This window comes from Passer domesticus, chromosome 5 (assembly GCF_036417665.1).
Source record: "Passer domesticus isolate bPasDom1 chromosome 5, bPasDom1.hap1, whole genome shotgun sequence".
NCBI lineage: Eukaryota > Metazoa > Chordata > Aves > Passeriformes > Passeridae > Passer > Passer domesticus.
In genome coordinates, this window is record NC_087478.1 from 53,395,541 (window position 1) to 53,415,750 (window position 20,210).

Sequence of the window (20,210 nt, forward strand, 5' to 3'; positions counted from 1 at the left end):
AGGGAAAAGTGTTTTAATATGTACAGCTTTTAGGTTTTTTTCTTAACTTTTTGGCATCAGTTTAGCTGTTCTGGATGTCCTGGCTTAATAAGTCTTTCTGGACAGGGAAAAAGTCTCAACAGCATTCATACTGCCCAGAACAACTTAAATCAGGGAGGAATCCTCAAATTTGGTGATTTTCTTCCCTACATTGGCTGCTCCTAAACCCATCCCCATAATGCTTGTAATAAACCAGGCTTCAGCAAAACAAGGGAGGAAGAATCAGCCAGCAGCAGCTCCAGACCAGCTGCTGTGGGATTCCACCTCAATTTTCTCCATTGAGGAAACCAAGTCTTTCCTGGGATGTGCTGTGACACAGGCACATTGAACTTGCTGCCTTTTCTGTTCCTCCTCTCAGCACTTTCCACACATGTAAACAGAGACAGATTTGCCCTTGGTTTCCAAACCACAGCAATTTTACAGAGTCCTTGATAGTTCTGAGAGGATTAGAAAGGCTGGGGAGTGCTGGAAAAAAAGAGCTCCTCAGGAGATTTGAAGATTGCAATAATTTCTGCCCAGACAAACCTTTCTGGGTTTGGTTCCCAGCTTCACAGTTTTCATGCTGGGCAAATTCTGTCATTACATACAAAAAAAAACCAAAACAAAAACAAAAAACAAAAAAACAAAACAAAACAACAACAAAAAAAAACTACCAAAAAACCCCCCCACAGCAACAACAAACCAAAAAACTAAAAAGCCAGCAACAAAAAGAAAAATGTATTTATGAGTGGGTGATTAAAACTTCTTTTATTGTGCTGGTGGGTAGAGCTGTCCTAACTTAATAGAAGGTGCTCAGAACTCCAAGCATTTAAAAATATTTTCCTTAATAATATGTAGGGCAAGGAGGTGAATCTGAACTAGAGGAGAGGTCAGGTTTAGTCACCTCATTTTCTATCCCTCCCACAGGAGTCCAGGGACTTAGACCTTTTCTTTCATCACTGAAAACAGTGCTTGGCAGAGATCCTGAAATCAGCAAAAAGATGACTTCCAACTTTAAGAGCTTAGCAAACTTCTCTTAAGGTTAGAAAATTGATTTAAAATGCAACTGCTGAGTTTTTAAAATAGTTATCATGAACAAAAAATCCCAAACCATCAACGTATTTATAGGACTTCAATTTCCTTCTTAAAAGCACTATTATTATCTCATTTTGAAAATCTCTTTTCCTGTTGTTGATGTACCACAAAAAAAGCATTTTTCCACAGCAGTTTATAAAAATTTAGAATTCATGTTTTATTTTTCTCCAGGAAGTTTGTGAAAATTACTTTTGGTACAGCATTGTATGGTAAGGTCAAGTTTTCTCTTGACTTACTGAGCTTTCTAATTTAACTTTTCTGGCATTATTCAAAGGCAGCTGAAATGGCAAAATTCAAATTTGACCTATTTATCAGTCTTACTTTTCAAGACAAATCTAAGAATATATATGAAATGATTTTGAAAGTTTGTAATTTTATAGTTTATTTTCTAAACATATATATTTAAAGTTTTCCAGTAATTCCCAAACTTTGCCCCAATCCCTGGAGATGGAGACATCCACTCTGCTGTCATTGCTAGACTGTAAATTTTTTAAAAAATCTAGAAACTGAGGATTCAATATTGAAATATCAAACCAAGCAGCAAGAGCTTCATGTATTGTACTGACAAATCCAACTACATTTTTAAACAGAAAAGAAATAAAATCATAAAATACATGATGTTAGGTGATCGATAAAGACCTGAAACTATATCTTTTCATGAAGGATGTGTTTATGTTTACAAGTTTCTCAAGAAATACAGGTCCAGTCTAGTGAGCCTTAATAAAACCTCCATGATTTAGTTTTGTAGGATCTACAGTTTAAACTGGAATCGTTGAAAAATACTTCCTCCCCAAAAGGTATGAGAACAGTTTCTTTTTCCCATTGTGCTTTTAGGTAGAAATCCTGATCTTAAATTGCTTTCAAATGCCTCGTGTTTTAACCAGCTGGAAAGAAACAAGAAGTACTCCAACTCCCTGCTCTTGAATTTTCAGCAGAATCTAGCACAAAAAGTCAGAATATCCCCACTGAGTTAAAAAAATCTTGGTAGGTTTTCTCAGATAAAAACTGAGCAATTATTCAGACTTATTTAGAACAATAGCTTAAAAGTTAAAAGTCTCATTTTGGAACAGCTCCAGATTTGAGACTAAAAGAGGAATAAAGCCAAGAGTTGTGCTTTTACATTTTTCCACTTGATTAAGGTGTGTTCAACTCCCATTCCTAAGACCTACTCCCTCCATTATGAAATTGGTATTGATCTGCCTCCAAAGCAGAAGCTACTCCTGTCATGAGGCATCTCAGCATGATGAGGGGGATTGACAAGATTGATAGCAATCAGTTATTCACCCCTGGGTGAGGGAATTGGTAACAAGAGTGGCAAGTTAATGAATAATTAAGTGTTGGATCTGAGATCTGGGAATGGTTTCTCCAGGGATTATTAAAAAACATGGTAAATCTTTCCTTTGGCAACAAAATCACCACCTGAGCTGAAGGGACATCAGCAAGGAGGCTAAATCACATCTCCTACCTGCCAACTTTTCACTCGGTGCTTCCCATCAAGTCAGAACAAAAGTATGTCTCTGCAAACGGATTGTGTTCAGTTTCAAAAACAAATAAACATGCAACCAAATGTCTTCATTATGTAAAAACACTGCAGGCTGACATCTCCACACCTGCTCCTGCCAGCAGCGTTCTACTCTGAAGACAGCAGGTCCTCCTCCAGGATGAGGGGGATCCAGGTTGCTGGCTGCCCAGTTGTGGTTTCCAGCTCCCACCTGGGATCTGCGGCAGGGACGAGAACTCAGGTTAAGGCCTTACACGGGTACTTCTTGTGCCTAATGTCTCACACACCTCTGAAACTCAGAATCTTAGAATCACAGAACCACAGAATGGCCTGGGTTGGAATGGACCTTAAAGATCTTCCAGTTCCACTCCTCTGCCATGGGCAGGGACACCCTCCACTATCCCAAGTTTCTCAGAGCTCCATCCAGCCTGGCCTTGGACACTTCCACAGATGGGGCAGCCACAGCTGCTCTGGGCAAATATCCCTCTCCAGCTTCCCTGTAGCCCCTCCAGATTTCAGGAGGAGCTGCATCCTTCCCTTCTCCAGGCTGAATAGCCCCAATTTTCCCAGCCTGTCTGCATAGGGAAGGTGCTCCAGTCCTCTTGTCACCTTTGTGGCCTCCTCTGGACTTGCTCCAATAGTTTCATGTTCTAACTTATTCTGTTGGTACATAATTTCCCAAACATATTCTGGTTTTTGTACACAAATTTCTAAACGTAGGATTAGACTAAGCCTCTGAGCTGAGCCGAAGTCATCTCCTTAATCAGAACACAGATCAGTAATGAGTTCAAAAGGAGATTGTCACCCCAGGAGCCTTGTCTTTGGCACACATAGTTCACAATCTGACACTTGCGTGGCAAACAAAAAATCCCCAAAAAGTGGTCTTTTAGGGACTGTGGTTCACATAGTCAGTAGGCTTTAAATCAGTAGGCTTTAAATCCTGCTTTAAATCAGCATAAATGTTTAACAACATTTTTCTTTATCTCATATTGAAACATGAATGAAGAAACATGGCAAGGAGCAAAACAATTTCTAAAAGCAAAGACCTGGATGTTCATGGTGTCTAAGGACTAAATCCTGAGCTTAGTGAGCCCAGCCTGCTCTGTTTCCAGGAGACAGCTCCTTCCCTTCCTAAACAAAGAGGTACCAGTTTCCAGAGCCAAATTCCCAGAAACTGGGATCCACTGAGAACACATACAAACAGAAAATAATCTGTCAAGACACTTGACATAACATAACAGATAAGCATGGAAATTCTTCCCATTTTAGCCTACTCTGTTATTCATCACAAAGGGGAAAAAAAGGGCTGTTTTCAATGTCTTATAGAGAATTTCTGTCACTTACATTGATGCATGTCACTCTCAGGCCTTCTTTAACTAAAGACAGAAACAACACAGAAATGTACAAAACAGTTCTTCTGAGTGATGCAAGGAAAGGCTGAAAGAACTGGAATTGTTCTTCCCAGAGAAAACAAGGATTCAGGGTGACCTCATTCCAGGACCTGAAAGGAGATATAGGAAGGATGGAGAGAGACCCTTGACAAGGGTCTGGAGTGATAGGACAAGAGGAAATGACTTCACACTGGCAGAGAGGAGGTTTAGATTGGATATTGGGAAGATATTGTTCCCTGTGAGGGTGGGGAGGCCCTGGCACAGGTTGCCCAGAGCAGCTGTGGCTGCCCCATCCCTGGCAGTGTTCCAGGCCAGGCTGGGCAAGCTGGGCGAGTGGAAAGTGTCCCTGCCCATGGCAGGAGGGGTGGAACTTCTTTGAAGTTTTTTCCAACCCAAATCATTCATGAATCTATGACTTTATGGAAGTGGTGTGTTAGTCTCAGCAGTTAAATCATCTTTGTCAACCAGTGTCTTCCCCTCTGCTTTTGTCACCTCTGCTCTACAGAACAGCTGTGAGATAGTATGAACAGGGATATAAGGTTTTAGCACTATTTTCCATAATCCCCCTTTATTAGAGCAAATCCCTATATTCTCAGGGATTAGGGTCAGGCAAGGTCTGTTGAGCTCTCAGCCACACTGCTGCTGGTCCTGACACTAAGGCGTGTAATGGAGAGTAAAAAGAAATTCTTTACACCCAAATCAGAGATCAGACATTAAATGGCTCAAAGCACCATAGGGTCACAAGCGCTGCCAGCAAACCTGCTCCAGCCTGGGATCCTCTTTCCACAGGAGTCTGCTCCAGTGTGGGCTTCCCTCAGGGTCACAGTATCCTTTGGGTATCCCCCTGCTCCAGCAAGGGCTGATCCAGGAGCTGCAGGTGGATCTCTTCACCCCCATGGGCTGCAGAGGAATCTCAGCTGTAGTGCCTCTGCTCCCTCCTCACTGCCCTGGGTGTTCATCTCACATCTTCTCACTCCTCTCTGGACGTAATTACCTCTGCACAACATCTTTACTTGCACATCAACTTCTTAAAAAATGTTAAGGCAGAGGTGCTCTTGCCATTCCTGATCTGCTCAGCCTTGGCCAATGACACATCCATCTTAGAGCTGCTTGGAATTGGTTATCTTGGACATGGAGGGAGCTTCCAGCAGCTCCTGACAGAAGCCATCCCTGGGGCCCCCCTACTACCAAAAAAACCCCATACAGTGTGTGGGCCCCTGAAAGAGAATAAATATGACTGAGCTGAACTGCAATCAGCCAACTGGAGATTAAAACACATTTGACTCCATGGGATATAGCCTGTACTTGAAATAAAACACCTGTGCTGAAAGGAGGCTCTCCATGGAGCAGAAAACAAACAGATAAGCCTTGAAATTCTGTTATCCAAGGCATTTTTTCTCCCTTACTCATGCTGAGAACTAAAGATGGCTTTTGCTCTTCTCTCTTCTCCACGAGATGTCATCATCTCTCTCCTGCCAAACTCTTACCCACCCCTGGCTTCCAGTTCTTAAAAATTATTACATTTTCAATGAAAGAGGAGCAGAAATCCAGAGCCTCTGTCTCCTAGGGGTCCTTATCACTAACATATGAGGTCATGTTTACATCTTACCTCCCACTCCTGAAGAACATTTAGGAAAACTGTCAAAAGGGCAGCTTCAGCAATGAAGCCCATGGCAGAGTAAGTGGCAATTATGACATGAACCAGGGCATGGAAGACTCTCCCAGAAGGGCTTGGAAATTTAGTCTCTTATATGCCTGGTGAGTGGCCTAAATTTTATTTTTTCCAAATGAGAATCTGAGCCTGGAGATGTAGATGAAAATTAATATATCTCTAAAAAGGAAGGAAGGAAGGAAGGAAGGAAGGAAGGAAGGAAGGAAGGAAGGAAGGAAGGAAGGAAGGAAGGAAGGAAGGAAGGAAGGAAGGAAGGAAGGAAGGAAGGAAGGAAGGAAGGAAGGAAGGAAGGAAGGAAGGAAGGAAGGAAGGAAGGAAGGAAGGAAGGAAGGAAGGAAGGAAGGAAGGAAGGAAGGAAGGAAGGAAGGAAGGAAGGAAGGAAGGAAGGAAGGAAGGAAGGAAGGAAGGAAGGAAGGAAGGAAGGAAGGAAGGAAGGAAGGAAGGAAGGAAGGATCACACTGACATTCCAGTCACACACACATCAGCTGGGAAGACTGTGACGTCCCCCAGTGCAGTTCCAACATTAGGCAGTCTCAGATATTGATTACCAGATGTTTTCTAACCAGATGTTTCCTCTTCTCACTCCCAGCTTAGCAAACCCTCTAGCATGCTTTTTGTGGAGCTGTTCCCCCTTGTGAGACAGGGAAGGGAGTGAGGGCTTCCTAAGATAAACCTGTGATAAAGAAGTGTTTATCATATAGTTCTGCAATTTCTCATGCATCTCTGATGAACTCACCTGTCCTATGCTCACTAATTCATCTCCCTCAGGCTGCTTGGAGCCTGCCAGACCCTCTGAGGTTTCTGCAGCTGCCATACAGACAAAAAAAAAAACCAACAAAACCAAACCAAACCAAAACAAAACAAAAAAAAAAACCAAAAAAATTTAAAGAATTAAAGAAAATAAAAGAGTGCTGAAATGTTTTCTCTTTCTGCCTTTCAGTGAAAATTCCTTCAAAATACAGCAGTGGTCATTCACAAAAAAAAATCTGCAGTGCTGGACAGAGCTCAAAAAAATTACAATTTTAAGAACATCCCATCCCTGTAAGGTGTTCAAGGCCAAGCTGAATAAGGCTTTGGGACAGCCTGGTCTAGTGGAAGGTGTCCCTGCCATGGCAGGGGTTTGGAACAAGTTGATCTTTAAGGTTCCTCCCAGCTCAAACCATTCTTTGGTTCAATGATTTGATAAATAAGAAGGGAAAATGACATGTGTCATTTCCTTCCAGTCCTGGGCATACCCAAGGAGTTTGTTCTTAAAGCTGAAACATGTTCAGGTCTCTAATTACTGGTTTTGGTTTTTTTCTTTCTTTTTTGGCCCTTACTGAACTCCAAAGAGCTGACTTCATAAAACTTGAGGAAGTTTATAAACCTAGGTTTTATACAGTTGGAGATGCAACTGAAAGAAACAACTATAATGTAAAAAAATCATTAGTATCTGTGTATATTTTTAAAACTCTACAGCATTTCTAAGCCATATTTCTGGTAAATATTCAAACAAATACAGAATATTTGATGATAAAATGAAGGATATATGGTGTATTGGCCTATCTTAGAAGCTTTCTGAATAATTTACAATAAGTTGGCATGACAGCTCCAATTATCCATTATCTCCAATCTTTCCTATAGGTCATTGCGCTAATTGTCTTTTTACAGAAAAGTGACAATTACAAGATGACATTAAAATAAACTTTTTTTTTTTTTTAACTTCAGGTCACAAAATTAATCCTCATTTTCATTAAGATTTTCTCTTGCATTCCAGTGTTGTATTTCTATCATGTTTGGTTAGACACCACATTGATAGTTCAATAGTGTCAGGGATGCAATTCCTGAAGGCATTTATTCCTATGAATTCTGTTGGACTTTTATTGGTAACCTCCATGTAAGAAAATAGGCAGTTCTTCTTAGCAAAACTGTGAACAGCTGACAGGTTTTCCATCAGGATTTGGGTCTGTCACAGCACAATGGGTTATTTAATTATAGGTCTCACTCCTGTCACATTGCCACCATCTTTAAAGAAAATTTTGCATGGACTAGAGCCAAAGAGGAGATATTTGCAGAATCACAGAATAGTCTGAGTTGGAAAGGACCCACATGGGTCATCAAGTCCAACTCCTGGCCCTGCACAGGATACCCCAAAAATTTTTGATAAGGCTGGAATACTAAATAAAATGTGGAGAGCATTTGAATCTGTGAGTTAATATCTAGACTTTTCCATCTGGATAAAAACACATCTCCTTTCACCTTTGAGTAATTTCCACTCTGCTCTGCTTTCTGCTCCCCCTACATCAGTCAAAATTACAATCTCTGATTTCCTAGTACTCTTTCAATCCCTTATCTGCTTGAGAGCTTTTAATTACATTGCAAAGCTTACATTTTTATGCTCCATGTATATTAGATAGAAATAGACCCTGAGATAATACTGCTTGAGATGTGATGTTAATGTGATAAGTACAATAATGTTACAAGTAACCACAAAAGGTAGATAAGGGTTGATGTGATTTTAGGAGCTCGTTGAAATGTCACAATTTGTCATAATATTATGCATTTGAATAGCATAAGCAATTAGATGCCTAGCTGGTGTGCTATTTTCTGATTTATTCCTTCCACATTGTCCATGAAAGGAAGACGTTTCAGACGAAAATTTAGAATCAGACCACTATTTAAACCACTGCATTGGGATATTTCTGTGACTGTTTCTGCTTCTAATCAATGAGAGCTGGCACTTTGAACTTGTGAAAGTCTCTTTGACTGTATGAGAAGAATTCATGTGTAATAGTGTAAGGCTCAAGTGCCTTATGGGAATGAGGTAAATCTCAGTAAGTAATTTCCATCATAGCCTGAATATCCACATGGGCATAAAACATAAAACATCAAGCTTACAGCCCCATTGGAATTATATAATTTCATTGCCATCCTCTTCTTTAAAGCACCTTTCGTCTGGCATTATATTAGGCAAAAGTTGAAAGCAATGCTGAAAATTGGATCAGAGACAGAATTTATCCAAATACTGTTCACCCCCAATACAGAATTAAATCCCTATTTTAGACAGACATGTCCACCTTGGATCCATTTATGAAAAGTCTGGGGAGCCAGCTGAAATTAAATCAATGCCACACACTTTATGGGCACTGGCTAATGTCCAGAGTGCTGAAATGGCAGTGCAGAATTGGAAAGGTCCAAGCACATGGTTTATATGGGCTGGCTGAAATCCAAAATGGTTACAGTAAGTAGGAGAATAAAACATTGGTAACAGGGCCCTCTACTCCTCACTTGAGGCCAGCAAGTGCAACACTTCAGCTGGGAATAGGTGATCATTATGAAATATAGGCACATAAACCTCCAGGCACAGATCCTTTGTGATCCTGAGCACTCACACCTGGTGGGAGAGAGAGCAAGAGGTATGGACACACTGTCAGTCTCCCAAATGGATCAATGGAAATGTGGCTTGGCTCTCCACCACAAACTGTGACTCTCAGCTGAGACAGGCTGCTGATGGCTTTTCAAGGGTGATCTGCTGGGTTGCATTTGAATTTACAGTCTGGAGGTTTGTGAGGAATGGTGCTTAGAAGGAATACCCCTGGTGTCTGCATGGTCTGCAGCCCTAATGCAGAGCTCCTCAAGACCTTTTACTCAGAACCATTTAGGATGGAAAAGACCTCCAAGATCAAGTCCAACAATCCCTCCCCAGCCTTCTTCCTAGTGTAACAGATCTATAGCAAGGTCATGGACCTCATCGGGCTTTTTCAAAATGGGTTTTCTGGAATAAAAATAAGTCCCCAGGTGCAGGGCTGTGTCATGTTTTATGGCCATGCAGTGCTGACAATGCACAAAGAAAGGGGTGTGGGTAACCAAGGCTGCTTTTCAAAGGTGGGGAAGCACGGGCCATCAGACACATACAGATCTTTGAGATCTGCATCTCAAGATCATCCCTAACTCCAGCTGAGTGCAGAACTAGCAAAGATCACACTGATTTTGTAGCTGTTAATTTATTTTTCATATTTATTTACCATTGGGAATTCTTGCTCAAAATCTTAATAATAAATCTGGCCCAGAGAAATAGAATCAAGATCCCTTGGAAAATGTTAAGAGACTGGAAAACAAGTTCATATTGACTCGCAATAAACAAAACAAAACTGAAAACCAAGGCGTTGTTCATGAGACAGGAATTCTAAAATATTCCATTTGGGGAGTTTGCTGCTCAGTTTGAAAGCTTTCAAGCATTTCCGATTTTTTAATGCAAGAAAAAAGCTGCAATAAAATTTAAAAAAAGAAAAAGCAAAAAGCACCCTTTCAGGTTCCACTGTGAACCCAGAAACTTGGCCTTCTTGATCATCACCTTTTTTCTACCTCCACACTTGTGCTCTGCTCCTTTACAGGCAGCATTGAAGTCCTTGCTTTTCTTTAATGGAAATGAGAGAAAGAGACAAGCATCTTGAAGATAATCTTCTGGGGAGATACTGTTTGGATTTTCCAAAGAGAAAACAATGTTCCAGTAAAGTAGTAATTTTCCCATACAGCATCATACAGTTGTTCAAAGACAGAGTTTTTTCATCAGGAAAATAACCCTTCAATGAAGTCTGCTTCATCCCAAACACTCTAGACAAGGGCTGTAATTAGCTTCTGGCCATTAGATGATTTACAGACAATTCCCTCCCAAAAACTGACATGTAAAACTCAAACTTTTCAGATTTATTTAATGCAGATGTTTTAAAGATGAGCAATGTAAATATCTCTGAGAACTGTGTGAACACTACCTATACTTTTTTATCTTTGTTTCAAAAGCTGCAATTCAATTGTGTGTACACGAGAATCTGGTGCAACCTGAGACACTTGAGGGTTCCAAAGATATTCACCTGAGCTGGACAGAAATGACACCAGGTTCATGGAAAACTTTCTGTAGCAGGAGATCAAGACTGAAAAGGATATCACAGAACAGCTCAGAATATGTTACATACTGATATTTCGACAGCTGAGTAACCCCAAACCTGCATTCTAAATAGAGCTTTTAAGGTTTGATCTTTCAAGTATCTTCATGCACATGTGTATTTATGAGCATCTTGCCCTGCAAAAAAACAACTGAAAGTAATTCCAGATCATTGACTTAGAATCAAGAAGATGAATTTTTGTAAGCACAGTCTCTTGTGCAAATGGCTGCCTTTAACATTAGTCTTCAGGTACATCAGTGCAACATCGGTACCCACAGAGGCTTTGCAGAAGAGCAGTTTCATGGAGCAGTTGCTTTATGTGCTGCAGAGGGGAGCTTGTACTCACATTTGTCAGTGTGGTTAGGAGATCCCACTCTCTTTTGGCAGTGTTGAAGGGAATAAAGGCTTCCTTTTGTTCCCAAATAAAGGACATCTCTCTGGTTTCATACATGATACAGCAGCGCTGAGCTAAAGGAAAGGACTGAATCCTCAAGGATCACCTTTCAGAACAAAGAAAAACTTCTATTATCCCTCAGGGTGTACTATTCCCTCAGAATCTCAGGGTGTTCCTGAAGAGGACAGGCTCTGACAGCTGTGAGAGTGTATCAATCATTTGGCAAATTTCATACCCTTACCTCTCACTAAAATAAAGGTAGGAAGAGCAAATCAAGATCTGGATTTATAAAAGCAGCACTCAAACTGAATTGCAAAAACTGGTTCGGAATTCTTACAGGATTTAACACTATTATTTATTATTATAAAATCAGATTTGTACCAAAGACACGAAAATATTGTGGTTTTTCTCCATCTGAATAACCATTTTTACTTAAGCAAATAAGATAAAGAATATTTTATCTTTCTGGAGAAAATAGAATGAAATAGAGACTTAATAAAACACAGAGATAGCAATACATAGTTTGACCACTTTAAAAGAAAAATGGATAAAGAGGAGGTATTGTGAGACTATAAGAGATGATTCCTGCATTTCACTGGAATGTTAGGAAAGCAGTTCTTCAGAAACATGCAGTGTCCTGGGGCAAGAGCTGTTTGTGATACATCTGTGATGACAGCAGTTTGTTAGAGACCCAGATTAGAGGGAAATGTTCTGGCATGCAGAGACTTTAAGGCTCTAACACTACAAAAAGGATGGCAATGGCTCAACAGAAATCTTAAGGGGAGATGTAGTCAGGGTTGAAGACATTCAGGGTACGGCTCATGAAGTGGTGGAGGGAAAGCACATTTACATAAACAGATGGTACAAACTTATTGCAGGGCCTCCTTTTTTTTTTGTTACAGCTCCCACTTCAAAGCTGCCCTCTTTAACATCCTTGCCAGGCTGCATGGGGCAGCTGGGGATGAACTGCCATTGCCTGTCTCACATACACAGCTCGTGTGCTTGGCTCAGCTCCCAGCAGGGAATGGGATGATTCTCCTCCTTCCCCTGCAAGTGTCACTGCAGCTGCCACCCCACCCGGGAGCTGGAAGGGCCATGTCCATCCACACCCCTCCCTCACAAGGAGCAAGGCAGTGCCGCCACTGCCACTTTTCTCAGCCTTGATTGATCTCACGGCCTCTGGAAAAAGTTTCTTCCCAGAACTTGTTTGATAGCTCATGGTCATCTTCCATCCATCTGATGCTGCTGTGGGAAAAGGCAGATTCTCTGTTACTCTGCAAACTTTTCAACACCATCTTCCTGTCTGAAGATCCCTCTAAAACAGCGCCCAAAACAAAACAGATCCTTTTTTAACTGCTGCATTCTCTGTCTCCCATCTCTTCTTCTTTAGTGTTTGGAGAGTCACTCATGAGGAGCAGCTGAGGGAGCTGGAGAAAAGAAGGCTCAGGGTGGACCTTCTGGCTCTCCTCAACTCCATAACAGGAGGGAACAGCCAGGTGGGCGTTGGGCTCTGCTGCCAGGGAACAAGGGACAGGGCAAGTGGAAATGTCCTCAAGCTGCACCAGAGGAGGTTCAAGAAGAATTTCTTCACAGAAGGAGTTGTGAATCATTGGAATGGGCTGTCCTGGGAAGTGGTTAAGTCACCACCTCTGGAAGTTGTTCAAGAAATGACTGGATGTGGCACTCAGTGATCTGATGTAGTTGACATGGTGATGTTGGGACTCGATGACCTTGGAGGTCTTTTCCAGCCTTGATGAATCTGTGGAACTCATGCCTTTGCTAAAATAAGTTCCCTTCCTCCATTATGGCAGCTTTGATGTGTTAACAGGTGTGTATGGATGCAGTGACACCTTGCTCATGTCACATTCCTTCCTGTCACCTTCATGCCTGCATAAAACTGAGAGAAACGGGCTGGCAGTGGTTGGACTCCCTGAGCTGGCTCAGGATGCTGAGGCATGAGGATCCATGAAAAGGACAAAGAGATGTTTTCTGCTTCTTAGATTATCCCAACTGGAGAACATGTGGACTGTGGGAAGATGGGTACAGCATGGAAAAAGAGACTTGAGACATTGAGATTTCTGTGTTTGTTATTCATCACTTAATTTATACTGGAAGTGAATCTGAGAGAAGGAAATTTTACTCAGCTTTTAGAAGAATTCATCCCCTTTAGAAAAACCATGAGATCACCTAAAATGTACTCTGAAGGTCCCCAGAAAGGAAGGTAAAATTTGATATGGCATTCTTGAGGTTCTAGACTGAAATAGGGAAAGAATAGGAAAGAATCCTGTATCATCACACCTAGTCTCCTCCAGTTTGTATCTTTGTACTTCATGAGGGAGGAAACACATTAAAAATACATGCGGACAGGTCCAATATTTTCAATGCCCCTTCTAAAAGAATTAGTTGTTTCTTTGAGGGTAAAGGTTTGCTAAATATCCATGAGAAAATGAAGTCAGGCTTTGCTTCATTCTAGTCTGGATATTTATGTAACTTTATTTCTTCTTCCTGACTTGGTGTTTATAAGAAGAGACCACTCCTGAAATCTGAGACTTGCAAAGATCACCCAGGCCCTTCTAAAAGCATTATCCCAGTGGGTGTGAGACGGAATAGGATGATTCTGAGATATCACTAGCCAAAGAGAATTTTAGCCTAATCAGTAGCCAGAAAGGGAGTTTAAGTCTAGCACATGGATGCTGCAAATTCTGCTTGTAGAAAGGAAGCAAAATCTACCAAAAGAAGACTATGATGCGGTTTGTCTGTTCATCCATTCTCCAGCAAGATGGATGTGCTAGGAGATGCCAGACTTCTCTAACTTTTCTTTTAAAATTTCTTTTAATATCATAAGCAAGACTTACAGTGCTTTATGTTGAACTGAACCTGTGATGAATGAACTCAAATATGAAACAAACCAAGACTAATTTTTAAAGTTTCTCTAAGGAGGGACATGCTAAAGAATCCCTTGGTGAGTTGCTGCTCTCTACTGGGGAAAGGATATATAAAAGACTACCCACATGGCACATTCCCTGTATTGCATGTTATTCCAGTCTTATCCATGAGCTGATGTACTAATTTTAAAGTGATCTTGACAGTGAATTCACAAGTTAATCTGCTTAAATAATTTCTTATATGATGTCACATGCATGTGAACCCCTATCATAAAATTTCAATAGATTAATATCCCAACTTACCTCTTCTCCTTCCCTCTCTGAAACACATTCATTATCCTCATTTACTGCTCCTTCTACTAACGTCCCTGGCATCAAGTCCAGTTCAAAGTGCCCTGTCCAGCTCTCAGCGATGTGCCTGGTGCCTGTCACCAACTGCCAGCCTAATTTCTTCCATGGTGAAAAGATCTCACACAGCTTTGACACTAATTTGAGTAAACAGAAAACTTGTCATCACAGAAGATGGACTTTTCCTGGAATAACATTGAGCAATAACCTTGCCAGGAGATAAAAAGAAGGAAGCAAGTGTTCCTAACACTTTATTCACTGTCATCTACAAAAGTCTTCCTTTTGTATTATTTTTCCTCTTTTTTTAGTTAATTTCTTTCCTTTTGCTGTCTTTTTCTTCTTCTCTCCTGCCTCCATTTTCTCTCAATAATTTTCTCAAATATACCAGTATACCACAAGAGTATAAATGCTCCAAACTACACTCTTTTTTTTTCTTTCTTTTTTTTTGTTTAATTTCAGTTTCAATTTTGCTTTCAACCGCTGGACTGAAACACTTCTTTCTGCAGGGGATTTTACACCAGGACATGCAGATAAACTTGAGGTGACTCCAAATGCTCTATCACCAGAAATGGAAGCTGGGGGAGACCTGAACAGAAATGCCTAAGATAGCTCAGGTGTCCAAATAACCTTGGAACTGAATCAAGATTTTTTCAGGAATGATCAGAATAAAGGCTAATATTTGGGGCAGGAATCTGCTACAGGAATCTGCTACAGACCACTTGCTTGGGAAGAGGAAACAGATTAAACCCTGTTTAGCTGGTAGAACAAGTCTTGAAGTCACGGGCTCTGAGACTTGCTGTGGATCATCAAGATCATTGAAGTCCAACTCCTGGCCCTGCACAGGACACCCAAATAATCACACTGTTATTATTTCCTCATGATTGCAGGAAGAAGACAGAGTTAGGGAGCACTTAAGCCAATTGTTCATGGGAATAGTTCATTTGGCTGTGACAGTGCCAAGGGAACCGTCAGTGTCACTGTGAGACTCATCATCTTCAACAGCTCATGGCAACCAGGAAAAGTTACTTTTGACTGAAAAGGAGTGAATGTCACACACATTTCTGCCAGCCAAGAGAGGGGGAGAGGCAGAACTGCTACTTGGGCCTTCTTAATTCTCCTTCTGCAGAAAGCACCTTGCTTTCACTACATGCAGACCTCTGACTTCAGGAGGAGCATGTTTGAGGCCTCTTACAGGTGTGACTTGAACAATCAGCCTTTTTAAGGCCTCACCAGCAATGCTGTGTCCAGTCCTGGGCTCCTCAGGACAGCAGGGACATGGAGCTCCTGGAGCAGGGCCAGTGGAGGATGCAGAGATGATTTAGGGCCTGGAGCATCTCTGGCAGGGAAAGGCTGAGGGAGCTGGGGCTGTCCAGCCTCCAGAGGAGCCCCAGCTGAGAGGGGCCCTCAGCCCTGGGTGTCCCTGTCTGCAGGGAGGGCTCCGAGCAGGCCCAGGCTCTGCTCCGGGGGCCCAGCGATGGCAGCAGAGGAACGGGCAGGGACTGATCCCAGGAGGTTCCACCTGGACAGGAGGCAGAACTTCTTCCCTGGGCACTCAGCGGGCCCTGATTGTCCGGAGAGGGTGTGGAGTCTCCTCACTGGGGACATTCCAAACCCCTCTGGACACATCCCTGTGCCCTGTGCTGTGGGATGGCCCTGCTGGAGCAGGCCATGGGAGGTGGGATCAGCTGCCCCACTGTTGTCCCTTCCAGCCTCAACCAGTCTGTGCTTCTGTGATCAGAGATTTCTCAGGCAACACCTCAGCAGGTTTCTGCCTTTCTTCAGGGCTTGTTGAAAGGAAATAATGATTTCTTATCCTGGTGCCCCCATATGGGGAAGGCAGGATGATGGAGAGCTCCAGCCTGAATGCATCACACATTTGTGAATCTCTGTACATACACATCAGCCCACTGTAGGTATCCTGACACATAAATCAGCTGGGCACCAGGTGCAGTTTGGCTACAAGAGGGAAGCAAAATCTGTGGGCAATTTTTCTAGGATGCTGGAAAAAATCTCCATGCAGATTGGTTATTAACATAGACTGCAAGATGGTCTAAAGAACTAAAGAAAAAAATCTTTAACCATAACCCATTCCTTTCCAGAAGTTTTATAAAGATCAGACACCACAAATAAAATCTAACACTTCCCTAAGTGAGGAATAACAGTTATAAGAGTGATGGTAACTAAAACCTGCTTTCCAGAAAGGCTTTTGAATTCAAATATGTATATAATGTGTATGTTAAGTAAGTATAGTGCACACATCTGGCTTGTGAGTGGGTTTGTGCATGAATTCCCACCCTCAGAAATGTATTAAACACTGAAAAAGATGTCAGGGCAAGCACTTAAAAAGAGAGAAAATGTCAGAAATTAAGTACATCTTGGAGAACTGTAGTTCTGTAAGATTGTAATGTGATAAATTCTGGAACTGAGTGATCCTAGCCCTTTTTTATCTTTTGCTCTTAATGCACTTCTCTCTCTGCATGCTCCAAGTGCTCTGGCTGCTCTGTATTTGTTCACAGCCATTTTCCTCACTCACTTCTCATGCTGTGTGTGGCCTCAGGACACACTTATCAAAGTCCTGCTCTGAAGACAGGAGGCTTCATTTCCCCATGGAATTTCCTACAAGTAGCAAGCAGAAATCACGTCCCTGAGTCCTTCAGTGCCACAGTGAGGGAAGGGAAAGATGTGCTTGACTGAGCATCTTTTATTCCTTGTACTTCAGCACCATGTCTGAAAGCTTTGTGAGCAAGAGCATTTATTCCCAAAAATGTCCTTTACTGATGGGGACAAGAAGAAGATGTTAAAATAAGAACTATTGCCCATGTGACAATTGGCTGCGAAGGCTCCAGGTATTCAGAATTCTTAGGAACATTAGCATGCTCTGTATAGGGTGCCCTTGCAGCCACAAGGACCCAGAGCTCCCACAAATCCAAAGCCAGGATGTAAAGCAACCCACAGCAGCACCAAGTGCTGGATCAGATCCCAGGCTGTGCCCTGAAAGATGGTGCTGTTGTAAAGCTCCTCAGACCCACCCACTGCACTGACAGCAGCCACTGGGAGTCCATCCCAAGTCTCATATTTGGCAGAAGGCAGCTGAGCCTGTGTGTGTGTGTGTCCTGCCATGTATCACACACATCTGCTCTAAAATTACCAAGGCAATAAAAGGGACACTTCATCAAAGGGCATTTTCCTGACACTTGTGTGAATCACCTCAGCCTAATCTCAGTTCCTGGAGCTCAGGGAGTGGAGGACAGCTGCAATAGTTTAGCATTTCTAGTGCAGCCCCTCGCATTTTGCCAGCAAACCGCAGAGCTGTGTGCTGGCGTGACTCCCTGGGTTCCCTTCCAGTTCCAGCAGGGAGTATTTTGTTGGTTTTCATTCCTGAAGCTAAACCCAGTCCACTTGTTGTCTTTAGGTCTCTTTCTTCTTTCCCAGCTACATCCAACTTCATCATTTGCCTGCAGTCTTTTCCTTATCATGCCTGCTCTGTTTCTCCTGCTATATCCTCACTCTTCATCACACATCTACTCAGTGCTCACCAAATTTCATCTACCTCTCCCAGTTCCTAATCCACAGATTCCTGAGAAAACTGGTGAATTCATGTTCTGTACCATGTATTAGAAGTTGTTTCTGTGTTTTGTAGGAAAAATCCTCCGTTAAAAGCCAGCAACTTCCTTACAAACTACTCAGAACTCAGGTAACAAATGTGAGTAATTACTGCAAAGGCATAGACAGGGCAAATAAAGAAATTTATCAGTTCCATTCACATTCATAGACAAGACCAGTCTTATGCACAAAGAGGTAACATTTTGCCTTCTCTGGAATTTCTATCAACTATAGTGAGATGGGATTTTCCCTGTAGTCTCTACTTTTAAGTTACCAAATGCAAAAAGCTGTAAATTAGGAGCTTTTAAATGCCAGACTCTAAGAATTTATCTGTTTCTTCTGTCTTCTAGACTGTTTTCAATATTTGAGGTTCATACCCATTATGCACTCTCACATGTTGAATAAATACTCCCCTTCCATGCTGCGTACACATTCTCAGTAAATTCTACTAATTTGGGCAAAATGGCTTTGATACAAAGACACTACTTGTTGGAACTTGGGATAGATACACAGTGCCGATATCAGGTGTTGGGGCAGACCCAGGACTTAAAAAGTAAGGTAATGAAAGCCTTCAAATCACACCAGCTTCCAGATTCAGGCTTATGCGCCTATTCCAAGAGTTACCTCTAATAAAATTTTGACATTGGAAAAATAAATGGCAGCTATGTGGTAGCTGAGACCTGATCCTGTACTAACACACATCTACTTAAAGCGAAGGAGTTCACTGAAACCAAAGGAGTGACACCAGAAGGAGACCAAGATCCAGTGATGATCTGGTTTAGCACTGGTTTAGTACTTCAGGATGGATTGAAATAAGGAGCCAGCCACTGCAGTTGTCCAAATTTTTTTTCTTGATTTTCCTGCTGTTCCCATCCTGAGGCCATTAGATGCCAGAACCATTGGTTGATGTCTGAATAGTTCAGAATAGTTCCCAGAACAACCAGCACATTGACCAAAGACATCAGCAAATCAACACCTACTCAGAAGGGAAAAAATGGACTGGAAATCTTTTCTTCTGTTTTGTGGTTTGACTCGGGCTTCAGCCAAGTTTTCCTTCCAGATAAACCCCAAAATCCGTTTCCAAAAGAAAAGCAACTAACCCTGTTTCTCCCCTTGGGCACACAAAACTTAAACCAATGTTGACTCCAGGGAAAGGAGTGTCTCTTTTAACAGCAGTGATACAGGGGAACCTTGGTTCAAAAAGCTATTTTACTATCCCTTGTACTGAGCAAAGTGATAGAATCTTGTTCAGGATTCAGTTTCCACAACTCTTGTCACTCCACATTTACCTGCAGTCAGACCTTGAAGCCAGCTCCCCAAAATTGTCTTATTCTCACACACACACAAACAAGCACACATTTCATTGCATTCCCAGCACATACTTTGCCTAACCTTACAATGACCCAAATCTCCACTGGGCTTCCAAAATTTGTTGTTTTCTCCAGTCTATCTCTGTATCTACTGACAATCTTTCAGCACCCTCTTGGCCTACTCAAAGCAGAACTTAAAGTGAAGTTTATCTGTTTCCAAGACAGTTTTCCTTCTGCCTCCTCAGGGTTCTGACAACAAGCAGCTCATTGTTTGTTGTTATTACTTTGGCAAAGACACTGCTGAAAGAGCTGCTGCTTTCAAAAATCTACTCAGTAGCATGGTCTCCCAGGGCTGCATGTTGTCATATTTGCCAAGAATGCATACAAAAATAACCCAACATTAATCACAAATTTGCTTTGTTGCTGGGGGTTTTTGGTTGTTATTTTTTGTTTTGGGTTTTTTTTTTCCTTTCTTTTTTCAGAAGTCTTCAGAGTTAATAGTCTAAAGTGGTTTGGAAAACTGAGAAGCTGAAGTCCTGAAGACCTTTCTCCTTCTTCTTGGTAGAAAGATAACATGCACATGTGTGACTAGTTGGCTACAAGTGGAACTGCACACAAAATTGCCATGAGAACTAGAAAATCATCTGGCAGGTGGATGGGCCTCATGCACAAGAGAATTGATAGTGTGGATGCAAAGTTGATGTTCTTGAAAGTAAGAATTTGTATAGCCCAGCAATGTATCCACCAGCTTTGCCAGTGTCACCTCTGATGTAGCACAGGGCTTTCTTCCAGGAAGTAAGGAATTCAGTTTAATTCCCTTCTAAGCATGAAGAGGTTTTAAAATCTAACCCATCATTTAAAAAGTGATTCACCAGGGAAAGTCAAAGAAGTAGAGGAAATCATAGAAGAAATTCTTCCCTGTGAGGGTGGGGAGGCCTTGGCACAGACTGCCCAGAGCAGCTGTGGCTGCCCCATCCCTGGAAGTGTCCACAGCCAGGCTGGATGGGGCTCTGAGCAACCTGGGCTAGTGGAAGGTGTCCCTGCGATGGCAGGGGCTTCAAACTGGATGAT

At 41.9% G+C, this 20,210-nt stretch overlaps 1 protein-coding gene and 1 long non-coding RNA gene across 6 annotated transcripts in view; both read right to left on the reverse strand.

The window, feature by feature from the left end:
• The window catches only part of LOC135300752 (potassium voltage-gated channel subfamily A member 5-like), a 156,428-nt gene that overhangs the window by 42,763 nt on the left and 93,455 nt on the right, over nt 1-20,210 (reverse strand). The window lies entirely within an intron of this gene.
• Nucleotides 710-16,109, reverse strand: LOC135300751 (uncharacterized). Of its 2 annotated transcripts, XR_010362514.1 has the most exons (4): nt 14,182-16,109; nt 8,945-9,050; nt 3,959-4,115; nt 710-2,832 (listed from the first exon to the last, which is right to left on the reverse strand). It is a non-coding gene; the product is annotated as an uncharacterized LOC135300751 (long non-coding RNA). The 2 variants fall into 2 exon arrangements; XR_010362515.1 differs by lacking the exons at nt 8,945-9,050; nt 14,182-16,109 and adding an exon at nt 4,765-5,946.